The following is a 13,777-nucleotide window of genomic DNA, read 5'->3' on the forward strand; positions in this document are numbered from 1 at the left end:
GGTGTGGCTTAGGCTCAACAGTACAGAAGGGCCCAGATGTGCCTCTGGTCTCAGAGGGCAGGGAACCCCACCTGGGAGCCCAGCAGGCTTCCTGGGCTCAAGTGAACAGGGCAAATGCCCTCCTCCTCTCCTGCTCCTCTCATCCCAAGGGGCCCCTCCCACCTGCCTCTCCTGATTTCATTGGTCTCCTTCCTATGCTCCCAGGACCCACACTGCCTGGAGGGGACTTTGGAGGGCAGGGGATCGGCCTGGGAGTTCAGCAGTTTCCCCATGCCCCAGTGGGCGGGTCAAACGCCATCCACTCCTTTCCCATTCCTCCGGTCTTTGAGGGGCCCTCCTGCCTGTCTCTCCTGTTCTTTCCCAGCCTCTCTCCTATGCCCCCAGGACCAACCTGGCCCAGAAGGGACCTCTGAGGGCATAGAACCTGGCCTGAGAGCTGGGCAGACTTTGTCAGCAGGTTGGGCAAGGGAAACACTGGGTGTACTCCCCCCTGATCCAAGCCCCCAAGGGTCCCTCCAGGCGTGGGAACCCCTTCCCACTCTCAGCCACCCCTGAGGGGCACTGGACCTGTCTGGCCTCCACTTCTTCTACCCCCACTTCTCCCCTTTCAGTTCCCCCATATCCTACCTATTTGCTTGGGGGTTCTTCCCATCTCCTTGGGCATCGGGGTCCCTCACCAGCATCTGTCAGGTGCCCTAGTTGTTGGGAGACATGAACTCCACGTCTTCTCACACCACCATCTTGACTCTGCCCCCCAACACTTGTTTTTTGTTGTCTTTTTTATAATAGCCATTTTGATAAGTGTGAGGTGATATTTCTTTGAAGTTTTGATTTGCGTTTCCCTGATGATTAGTGATGTTAAGCATCCTTTCGTGTGTCTATTGGCCATCTGTATGTCTTCCTTGGAAGAATGTCTATTCAGATCTGCTCATTTTTTAATCAGATTGTTTGTTTTTTTGATATTGAGTTGAGTGAATTCTCTATATATTTTAGATATTAATGCCTTATTGGATATATCATTTGCAAATAACTTTTCCCATTCACTGGGTTGCCTTTTCAGTTTGTTGATGATTTCCTTCACTGTGTAAAGCTTTTTAGTTTGATGTAGTCCTATTTGTTTACTTTTGCTTTTGTTGCCCTTGCTTGGGGAGATGGATCCAAAAAAATAATGCTAAGGCCAATGTCAAAAAGTGTACTGTCTATATTTTCCTTCTGGAGTTTCAGGTCTTACATTTAAGTCTTTAATCCATGTTGAGTTTATTTTTTGTATATGGTTAAGAAACTGGTCCAATTTCATTCTTTTGCATGTAGCTGTCCAGTTTTCCCAACAGGATTTATTGAAGAGACTGTCTTTTCCCCACTGTATATTCTTGGCTCCTTTTTTGTAAATTAATTGACCATATAGTGTGGGTTTATTTTAGGGCTCTCTATCCTGTTCCATTGATCTATATGTATTTTTGTGCCAATTCCATACAGTTTTGATTACTATAGCTTTTTAATATAGTTTGAAATCAGAGAGCATGATATATTCAGCTCTGTTCTTCTTTAAGATTGCTTTGGCTTTTCAGGGTCTTTTGTGTTTCTATACAAATTTTGGATTATTTATTCCTGTCTGTGAAAAATGCCATTGGTATGTTGATAGGGATTGCATTGATTCTGCAGATTGCTTTGGGTAGTAAGGACATTTTAACAGAATTAATTATTTTAATCCATGAGCATGATACATTTTTCCATTTATTTGTGTCATCTTCAGTTTCAACAATGTCTTACAGTTTTCAGAGTACAGGTCTTTCACCTCTTTGGTTAAATTTATTCCTAGGTATTTTATTCTTTTTGAAGCAATTGTAAATGAGATTGTTTTCTGAATTTCTCTTTCTCATATTTTAATATTAGTGTATAGAAACACTAGATTTTTTTATATTGATTTTGTATTCTGCAATTTTACTGAATTCATTTGTTAGTTTTAACTGTTTTTTTTTGGTGGAGAATTCGTAGTTTTCTATATATACTATCATGCCATCTGCAAATAGTGACAGTTTTACTTCCTTCCTTCCAATTTTAATGACTTATATTTCTTTTTCTTGTCTGATTTTTGTGGCTAGGCCTTTCATTACTATATTGAATAAAAGTGGCATCGTCAAAAAAATAAAAAAATAAAAAGGGCTTCCTTGGTGGCGCAGTGGTTGAGAGTCTGCCTGCCGATGCAGGGGACACAGGTTAGTGCCCCGGTCTGGGAAGATCCCACATGCCATGGAGCAGCTAGGCCCGTGAGCCATGGCCACTGAGCCTGCGCGTCCAGAGCCTGTGCTCTGCAATGGAAGAGGCCACAACAGTGAGAGGCCCAAGTACTGCAAAAAAAAAAAAAAAAAGTGGCATCATTGTTCCTGATCATCGAGGAAAAGCTTTCAGGTATAATACCCTTGAGCATTATGTTAGATATGGGTTTGACATTATATGACCATTATTGTGCTGAGGCATATTCCCTGTAAACCCACTTTGTTGAGATTTATTATAAATGGATTTGAATTTTGTCAAATGCTTTTTCTGCACTGTTGAGATGATCATATATTTTTATCTTGCATTTTGTTAATTTGGTGTATCACATTGATTTGTGAATATTGAATCATCCTTTCTTCCCTATAAATCCCACTTGATTATGGTATATGATCTTTTTAATGTATTGTTGAACTTAGTTTGCTAATATTTTGTTGAAGTTTTTAAAATTAATTAATTTATTTATTTTCAGCTCTGTTGGGTCTTTGTTGCTGTGTGCGGGCTTTCTCTAGTTGTGGCGAGTGGGGGCTACTCTTTTTTGAGGTGTCCAGGCTTCTCATTGCGGTGGTTTCTCTTGTTGAGGAGCATGGGCTCTAGGCAAGCGGGCTTCAGTAGTTGCGGCTCACGGGCTCTAGAGCGCAGGCTCAGTAGTTGTGGCACATGGGCTTAGTTGCTCGGCGGCATGTGGGATCTTCCTGGACCAGCCTCAAACCCATGTCCCCTGCATTGGCAGGCGGATTCTTAACCACTGTGCCACCAGGGAAGTCCCTGTTGAAGATTTTTGAATCTATGTTCATCTGTGGTATTGGACTGTAATTTTCTTTCCTTGTGGTGTCCTTGTCTGATTTGGGTATCAGGATAATGTTGGACTCATAAAATGAGTTTGGAAGCATTTCTGCTTCATATTTTTTTGGAAAAGTTTGAGAATGATAGGTATTAACTCTTCTTTAACTGTTTGGTAGAATTTCCCTGTGAAGTCATTTGGTCCTGGACTTTTCTTGGTTCAGCGTTTTTTGATTACCAGTTAAATTTCATTACTAGTGACCAATGTGTTCACATTTTCTATTTCTTCCTGATTCAGCTTGGAACATTATATGTTTCTAGGAAAATATCCATTTCTTCTACATTGTCCACGTTGTTGGTGTATACTTTTTCATAGTAATCTCTTATAAAAAAAAAGATACTTCTTTATGAAAACTGTGGTGTGAGTTGTGACTTCTCTTTCATTTCTTCTCCTTTTTTTCTTGATAAGTCTGGTTAAAGGTTTATCAATTTTGTTTATCTCTTCATAGAACCAGTTTTTAGTTTCATTGATCTTTTCTAATTTTTTTTGTGTGTGTGTCTGTTTCATTTATTTTCACTCCAACCTTTATTATTTCCTCCATCCTACTAACTTTGGACTTTCTTTGTTCTTTTTTTTTTTTATAGCTCTTTTACATGTCAGGTTAGATTGTTTATTTGAGTACTTTTTTGTTTCCTGAGGTAGGCCTGTATTGCTATAAAATTTCCTCTTAGAACTACTTTTTTTGGCATTCCATAGATTTTATTTTGGAATATTTTGTTTTCATTTTTGATATACTTTTTGATATATTTTTTGATCTATTGATTGTTTATTAGCATGCTGTTTAGCCTCACATCTTTGTATTTTTTTCCAGTTTTCTTGTTTTAATTGATTTCTGATTTTATACCATTGTGGTCAGAAAAGATGCTTGATATGATTTCATTCTTAAATTTATTGAGAGTTGATTTGTGGCCTAAGTATGTGATCTATGCTGGAGAATGTTTGCTGTGCACTTGAAAGGAATGTGTACAGCATACCTCAGAGATATTGTGGGTTTGACTCCAGACCACTACAATAAAGTGAATATTGCAGTAAAGCAATTCACACACACTTTTTGGTTTCTCACTGCATATAAAAGCTATGTTTACACTATACTGTAGTCTATAGGTGTGCAATAGCATTATATCTAAAAAAGCAATGTACATACCTTAATTAAAAATACTTTATTGCTAAAAGATGGTAACCATCATCTAAGCCTTCAACTAGTTGTCATCTTTTTGCAATAGTGACATCAAAAGTCACTGATCACAAATGACCATAACAAATATAATAATGATGAAAACATTTGAAATGTTGAAAGAATTACCAAAATGTGACACAGAGACATGAAGTGAGCAAATGCTGTGGGAAAAATGGTGTCAATAGAATTACTTGATGAAGTGTTGCCAGAAACCTTCAATTTGAAAAAAGAAAACCCCCACAATATCTGCATAGTGCAATAAAGTGAAGTGCAATAAAATGTGGTGACTATATTGGGCTATTTTTGGTGGCATTTTGTGTATAAATATATTAAGTCCATCTCATCTAATGTGTCATTTAATACTATTATTTCTTTATTGATTTTCTGTTTGAATGATCTATCCATTTCTGAAAATAGGGTGCTAATGTCCCCTAGTATTGTTGTATTGCTGTCAGTGTCTCCTTTTATGTCTGTTAATACTTGCTTTATGTATTTAAGTGCTCCTGTATTGAATGCATAGATATTTACAAGTGTTGTATCCCCTTGTTGGATTGATCCCCTTATCATTATGCTCTTCATCTCTTGTTACGTTCTTTGTTTTAAAGTGTATTTTGTCTTAAATAAGTATGCCATCCCAGCTTTCTTTTCATTTCCATTTACATGGAATATCTTTTTCCATCCCTTCACTTTCATTCTGTGTGTGTCTTTAGATCTAAAGTGAGTCTCTTGTAGGCAGCTTGTATATAGGTCTTTTTTTTTTTTAACAACTTTATTGGGGTATAATCGCTTTACAATGGTGTGTTAGTTTCTGCTTTATAACAAAGTGAATCAGTTATACATATACATATGTTCCCATATCTCTTCCCTCTTGCGTCTCCCTCCCTCACACCCTCCCTATCCCACCCCTCCAGGCGGTCACAAAGCACCGAGCCGATATCCCTGTGCCATGCGGCTGCTTCCCACTAGCTATCTACCTTACGTTTGTTACGTTTGTGTCTACCTTACGTTTGTATCTACCTTACGTTTGTCCATGACTCTCTCTCTCCCTGTAGGTCTTGTTTTTTTAATCCATTCAGCAGCCCTATGTCTTTGCTTGAATCTTTAGCCCATTTATATTTAAAATAATTATTAGTAAGTGTGTACTTATTGCCATTTTATTAATTGCTTTTTGGTTGTTTTTGCAGTTCTTCTCTGTTCCTTTCTTCTTCTCTTGCTCTCTTCTCTTATAATTTGATGGCTTCCTTGAGTGTTATTTTTGTATTCCTTCCTCTTTATCTTTTGACTATCTGTTATAGGTTTTTGGCTTTTGGTTACCATGAGGTTAATATATAACAGTCTATGTATAAAGAAGTCTATTTGAAGTTGGTGGTTACTTAAGTTTGAACTCATTCTAAAAGAACTACATTTTTACACCCCACCAACATTTTATGTTTTTGATGTCACATTTTATATCCTTTAATTTTGTGTATCACTTTAATTATTTTAGCTATCGATGATTTTACCACTTTTGTCTTTTAGCCTTCTTTCCAGTTTTATAGGTGGTTGATACTCTACCTTTAATATGTATGTGTCTTTACCAGTGAGTTTTTTCTTTCATAATTTTCTTCTTTCTAGTTATGACTTTTTTCTTTGTAAAAAAGAAACATTTCTTGTAAGGACACTTTAGTGGTGATGAACTCCTTTAGCTTTGGCTTGTCTGGGAAACTCTTTATCTTTCTTTCAATTCTGAATGATAACCTTGATGGGTAGGGTATTCTTGATTGTAAAATTTTACCTTTCAGTACTTTTAATATACTGTGCCAGTCCCTTCTGGCCCATAAACTTTCTGCTGAAAAATCAGCTGATTGTCTTATGGGGGGCTGCCTTGTACATAACTAGTTGTTTTTCTCTTGCTGCTTTTAAGATTTTATTTATCTTTAACTTTTGACATTTTAATTATAGTGTGTCTTGTTGTGAGTCTCTTTGGGTTCTTCTTTTTGGGACTCTCTGTGCTTCCTGGACTTGGATATCTGTTTCCTTTGCCAGGTTAGGAAAATTTTCAAACATTATTTCTTCAAATAGGTTTTCTGTCCTTTTCTCTCTTCTCCTTCTGGGACCCTTATAATGTGAACATTAGTATGCTTGATGTTGTCCCGGAGGTTGCTAAACCATCCTCATTTTGGGGGGATTCTTTTTCCTTTTGCTGTTTGGATTGTGTGATTTCCACTACCCTGTTTTCCAGATTGCTGATTTGTTCTTCTGCATCCTCTCATCTGCTGTTGATTCCCTCTAGTGTATTTTTCATTTCAGTTATTGCCTTCAGTTCTGATTGATTCTTTTTAACATATTCTATCTCTTTGTTGACATTCTCACTGAGATCATCTATTCTTCTTTCAAGTTTAGTGAGCATATTTATTACTATTTCTTGGAATTCTTTATCTGGTAAATTGCTTATCTCTGTTTTATTTATTTATTTCCCCCCCTGAGCTTTTGTCTTGTTCTTTTGTTTGCAAGGTATTCCTTTGTCTCTTTATTTTGCCTAAATCTCTCTGTGTTTGTTTCTGTGTATGAGGTATATCAGCTACATTTCCCAGTCTTGAAAGAGAGGTCTTATGTAGGAGGTGTCCTGTGGGGCCCAGTGGTGCAAATCACTTTATCTAGGTGCTCCAGGGTTATCCCCTGTGTAGGCTGTGTGCATCCACCAGCACTTCCATCCCAAGAGAAAGTTCCATCAGATCCCTGTCCCTCTGGCACATGCTGTAAAATCAGTTAATGAATCTCCTTCTTATATGACCCATTTGCTTTTCAAGCTGCTACTTCTGCACTGGGACTTGGAACAGGTATGTGCATGAGCTCTTCAAGAGTGGAATCTTGGTTTCCCACAACACTTCAAGTCTCCTAGATATAACCCAGATGTTACAGAGGCTAGTCTTCCTGGTGTAGGTCTCCCATGCTGGGGATCCCATTGTGGTGTTCAGACCCCTCATTCCTCAGGAGGGACCTCCAAAGTTGTGATATCCCTCCTGCTTGTGGGTTGCTGTACTGGGGGTGTGGTTTCTAACTAGACAGCATCTCTGCCCCTCTTACCCTTCTTGATGTGGCCTTTTCTTCATATAATTAGTTGTAGAAAGTCTGTTTTAGTCTTCACGTCATTCTCAGAGATAGTTGTTCTATATGTAGTTGTATTTTGGTGTGTCCATAGAGGACATGAGCTCAGGATCTTCCTACTCTACCATCTTGAATCAGATCTCATGAGATTTATTTTCTTAAAACATTCATGACAACAGATCTCCATTTGTCTGTGTTTCTCATTAAAATGTTAACTGAGATTTATGGCTTCTGACTCTTGTTAAAATTTTTAGTCAAGGTGAATTAAAGAATTTGTAGATGGGGTTTATAATTATCTTTTTGCTCAGTGGAGTAAAAGAGGAGGAATGATGAATACCACACACTTTATTTACTGGCTGTAATTGAAAATCAGAAATCAAATAGAAATTATGAGTTATACAGCCCACATATGCATTGATTTATTTCATTCAGTAATTTCCTTTTTTTTTTATTTAGTCATTTATTTGACAAAAAATTTTAAAGTGTATACATAAGGCTAGTTAGGATAGGATATGTTAAGATTAATAAGACACAACCCCCTGTTAAGGAATTTAGGGTCATAACTGTATCTTCAATATTAAGATCATCTTCATTAGAGTTTTCCACATTCAACAATAGAATCTTGGACCCTGTAGGTAATGAAAAGCTTTTCTGATAAAATCTATTAAAACGTAGAAAGTACCTTGGATGACTACACTACCAGGATGTATGCACCTTATGCAGAGTTTTTTGAAACTAACAATGTTATACTAGAGTTCCTGTTAATTTCACAAAGCTACTCTGAATAATGGCCATTAAAAAGTATCATAAAATGTGATATTATTGGCTGTTTTTTTTTATTAATAGACCTTATTGTTAGAGGAGTTTTGGGTGTACAGAAAAATCATGCAGAAGGTAAAGAGAGTTATCTTGTGCCTTCTCTTCCCTACTGCTCCCCCCTCCACTGTTTGCCCAATTATTAATATATTGCATTAGTGGTTCACATTTGTTATAATCAGTGAACTAATAATTATACATTATTAAATAAGGTCCATAGTTTGTATTAGGGTTCACTCTGTTGTACAGTTTTATGGCCTTTGACAAATGTATAATGTTAGATATCCACCATTACAGTGTCATACAGAACCATTTCACTGCCCTAAAAATCCTATGTTCCACCTATTCCTCACTCTCTTTTTCTCCCTCCCTCTGAACCCTAGAAAACGACTGATCCTTTTACTCTTTATAGTTCTGCCTTTTCTAGGATGTCACAGAGTTGGAATCATATACTGTAGCCTTTGTAAACTGGCTTCTTTTACTTAGAAATAAGCGTTCAATATTCCTCCATGTCTTTCCATGGCTTGATTGCTCAATTCTTATCACCAAATAATATTCAACTGTATTGGTGTATCACAGTTCATACATTTCTCTATTGAAGGACATCTTGATTGCTTCCAATTTTTAGCAATTATGAATAAAGCTGCTAAAATATTTGTATGTAGGTTTTTGTGCAGACATAAATTTTCAACTAATTTGGATAAATATCTAGGAGTGCAATTGCTGAATCATATAGTAAGATTATGTTAGGCTTTGTGAGAAAGTGTCAAACTATTTTCCAATGTGGTTATACCATTTTGCATTCTCGCCAGCCTTGAATGAGAGTTTCTGTTACTCCAAACCTTCACTGGTATTTGGCGTTGTTGGTGTTATGGATAGTAGCCATTCTAATGTAGTGATCTCATTGTTCTTTTAATTTATAATTCCCTAATGATATTTAATGATGAATATCTTTTCATATGCTTATTTTCTGCCTATATTTTCTTTGATGAACTGTATGTTTAGATCTTTTGCCTACATTTTTTTTTTTTTTTTTTTTTTTGCGGTACGCGGGCCTCTCACTGTTGTGGCCTCTCCCGTTGTGGAGCACAGGCTCTGGATGTGCAGGCTCAGCGGCCATGAATCACGGGCCCAGCCGCTCCGCAGCATGTGGGATCCTCCCAGACCGGGGCACGAACCTGTGTCCCCTGCATTGGCAGGCAGACTCTCAACCACTTGTGCCACCAGGGAAGCCCTGCCTACTTTTTAATTGTTTTCTTATTTATTTCTTATTCTTGGGTTTTAAGAGTTCTTAGTATATTTTGTATACAAGTTCTTTTCTCAGATATATGATTTGTAAATATTTTCTCGTCTGCAGCTTTTCGTTCTTTAACATTATTTTTTGCAGAGCAGAAATTTTAAATTTTAATGAAGTCTAATTTACCAACGTTTTCTTTCATGAACCATACTCTTGGTGTTGTATCTAAAAAAGTCTTCACCAAACCCAAGATCACTTAGATTTTCTACTATATTATCCACTAGAAGTTTTATAGTATTGCATTTTACATTTAAGTCTATAAAGCATTTTGAGTTAATTTTTGTGTAAAGTGTGTAAAACCTGTCTAGATTTATTTCTTTGCATGTGGGTGTCCAGTGGGTCCAGCACCATTTATTGAAGACTGTCTTGTCTCTATAGAATTGTCTTTGTTCCTTTGTCAAAGACCAGTTCACTATATTTGTGTGGGTCTATTTGAGCTCCTTAGTCTTTTCCATTAATCTATTTGTCTATTCTTTTGCCAACACCACACTGTTTTGATTACTATAACTTTATAGTAAGTCATGTGGTTTTAGTTCTCTTTCTATTCTTCAGCTTCAGTATTGTTCTGGCTATTCTGGGTTTTTGTCTCTCCATATAAATTATAGAATCAGTTTGTCAATATCCACAAAATAACTTGCTGGGATACTGACTGAGATTTCACTGAATCTACAGATCAAGTTGGGAAGAACTGACATCTTGGCAATATTGAGTCTTCCTGTCTTGAATATCGAATATCTTTCCATTTATTAGATCTTTTTAAATTTTTTTTATCAGGGTTTTGTACTTTTCCTCATCTAGATCTTGTACATGTTTTATTGGGTTTATACCTAAGTATTTCTTTTTTGGGGGGGTGCTAATGTAAATGGTGGTGTGTTTCTAATTTCAAATTCCAACTATTCATTGCTGGTATGTAGAAAAGCAATTTATTTTTGTATATTAGCCTTGTATACTGCAACCTTCTAAAATCATTTATTAGTTTCAGTACTTTTTTGTTGATTCTTTCAGATTTTGTACATAAACAATCATCTCATCTGTGAAAAAAAGGCAGTTTGATTTCTTTCTACCCAATCTGTATGCTTTTATTTCTGTCTCTTGTTTTGTTGTATTAGCTAGAACTTTCAATATGATATTGAATAGGAGTGGTGAGGGTGGACATGGAAGAAAAAATTTCATTATTTCATGAATTTGATAGTGGAATTAGGCAACTTAGTTCCACATTAGATAAGAATACAAAAATTTGATCAATAGGTAACTAAGCCTCTTGAAAAAAAATTTGCAGAGAAAACCAATTTAAATTCTCCCTGTAAACTCTGATTTCTGACTGATATAGTAGATCAAAATGAGATTTTTCTCTTCTACTTAAGTAAATGTCCACAAAGCATGTAAATCAATTGAATAGGAGACCCCTCTTGTATCAAGTACAAGTATCAAGTGCAAGGCATCCAGAGGAACAAAAGTATCTATAAACACACACATACACACACACCCCACACTATGGAACATATAAAACATGTAAAATATTTTCCTATCTTAATTCAGTTCAGTAATAACAGCTACTTTAAAAAATCAAACATTTAGTAAATATATGGGAAAGATATAGGAGTAGGAAAAGAGAAAAATGATAGGGAAAAAAAAGAAATATTTTTTAGCATGGTTGTGAACTACCTGGATCTTCTGCTGTATTAAGATTTTTTAAATGAAAAACAGAAGAGCTAAGGAAGAATCGAAACAGAAAGGATGGCATACACACATGTTCACAGGACAAATGCAGACATATGTTTATTTGATCCTGGGGTTGTAATCATGAGCTAGACACATGATTTAGTGGGAGAGACAATTACAGTGACACACAGAATCACCGCATGGGGGGCACACATAGAACAACAGAGCAACAGAGGGAAAGGATAATAAACACCTGGAAGAACACACACACACACACACACACACACACACACACACACATCACACACAGTGAAGCTGCATATAAAAGACAGATACACACATCTAGGGGAGAGACAACATAACTCATACTCCACTGACACATTTTACCTGGAAGTTGCTGTTACAATTTTGTTATATAGATGGTTTGGATTCTAACTTCATTTGGGAGCATAGATGATCTTGAAATCTTGATTTTTTGACAAAGTACAAATTAAGCCCTCTGAAGAAAGCTAAGTTTAAAGGGAACAAAAAGGACATTTCAAATGGAGTAATATCCCCATCTTGTGGTGTTTCAGAATATTGACTCTGCTTTTTAATGGCATTTTGAGTTTACATAATTCTAGGTAAACTATAGCTAACTTGATTATTCTTGGGAACAGGGGACAGTAATTACAGAGGAAATTGAATCTACAGTTTCTCAACCTACTAAAATTTTCATCAAAGTTAAACAATTTTAATGGAAGAGTTACACTAGTAAACAGTAGGTCCTAATTATTTAACAGTTGGCTGTTCAGTATTTGCTTTAACTTTACTGGGCTCAGAGCAAGAACCAAGAAGTGATCCACATTTGAATTTACCTTTTCTTAAATTTATTGCCTAGAGGTTTCATTTTTTAATATTACAAGATCACTTATTGTTTTCTTGCACTTTATGACATAATAAAAAGTGAGAAACACTACCACCACCATCAACAATGTTTACTTTGCTGCATGCCCTTCCCTCAGGTTGGGACCCTTCTGGTTACCTGTAATATGGGATGAAGTCTTTGAAAACTCATACTTAGGAATGTAAGTGTATTCTCCATTCTGTATTATTTGACATTTTTATTGTTGATTTTGTTCTTTGGCATATGAGGTTTTATTTTTTTAAATTAATCCATGATTTAGTAGCATTCACTGAAATGACTCTGATGTGCCAAAACTGTGTAACCAGGAATATAAAAGTAAGGAAGGTGAGATACAGCCCCTACCCATTAGATGCTTATAGTCTAGTTGGGGACATAAACATACACACAAGAATCACACTAAAAAATAAGGTGATGTCGAGGGGGATCAAAAAGGTGGAGTAAGAGGGGAGGATATGGAGCTCACCTCCTCCCATAAACACACCAATAATACATCTACATGTGGAACAGTCTCATGGAAAACTAACTGCAAACTGGCAGAACTATACAACCAAGGCTACAAGAAAGATGCTCACATAATCAGGCAGGATGAGAAAAAAATTGGATTGGGACTTGTGCCCCTGGGAGCGGACTAAGAAGAAAAAGAAGGCTGTACAGGGGCAGACATTTGCCCTGGGGAGTGAGTGGGTTGAGCCACAGACTGGGTGTCCCAGTTTTGGGGTCCTTTGTAGAGGAGACAAGACACCCTTGGCTGCTTGGAGATCTGCTGAAACAAATAGAAAGGCTGGAGAAGAGTCCACTCACAAGCATGCACGGGTGCTGGCTTTCCCCTAGACAGGGTGCAGAGAGGTCTGCCTTAGCTGATGCCACCTTAGCACACTCCCAAATCTGAGGTGAGTGAACACTCCGGCCCTGCTCAATCTACGGCACAGCTTGGCACCAGATCTAGGGTGGCCAGCACATGGGAAAAGACTCAAACTTGGGCTGCAGTGGCAGCCTGTGGGCCTGGGAGGAGGTCCAGGTGGGGCAGCGGTGGCCACTGTTGGTCCTTACTCAAACAGCGGCCCAGAAGCAGCCCACTTCTGACAGCAGCACAGCCACTTCAATTCCTGCAACTGCCCTGAACCCCAGTCCCAGCCCACTGAAAGCTCCAGTCCATCCACTCACACCACAACATTGTACTAGATATGGGATGACCACATCAGGGAAAAGATGAAACCTTGGGCTGTGTCTGAAAGGAGTCATAGACACCTACACAGGCAGCACGTTGGAGCTCTGTAAGCACACGAGCCTCAGTTACTTAAGCACTGCCCTTCTTTGGGGCAAAGGCCGCAGTGGAGGGAGAAAGAAAATCGCACTCTTTTTTTTTTTTTTTTTTAACATCTTTATTGGAGTATAATTACTTTACAATGGTGTGTTAGTTTCTGCTTTATAACAAAGTGAATCAGTTATACATATACATATATTCCCATATCTCTTCCCTCTTGTGTCTCCCTCCCTCCCACCCTCCCTATCCCACCCCTCCAGGCGGTCACAAAGCACCGAGCTGATCTCCCTGTGCTATGTGGCTGCTTCCCACTAGCTATCTACCTTACGTTTGGTAGTGTATATATGTCCATGCCTCTCTCTCGCTTTGTCACAGCTCACCCATCCCCCTCCCCATATCCTCAAGTCCGTTCTCTAGTAGATCTGTGTCTTTATTCCTGTCTTACCCTT

Source organism: Pseudorca crassidens, chromosome 9, assembly GCF_039906515.1.
Source record: "Pseudorca crassidens isolate mPseCra1 chromosome 9, mPseCra1.hap1, whole genome shotgun sequence".
In the NCBI taxonomy this organism is placed as follows: domain Eukaryota; kingdom Metazoa; phylum Chordata; class Mammalia; order Artiodactyla; family Delphinidae; genus Pseudorca; species Pseudorca crassidens.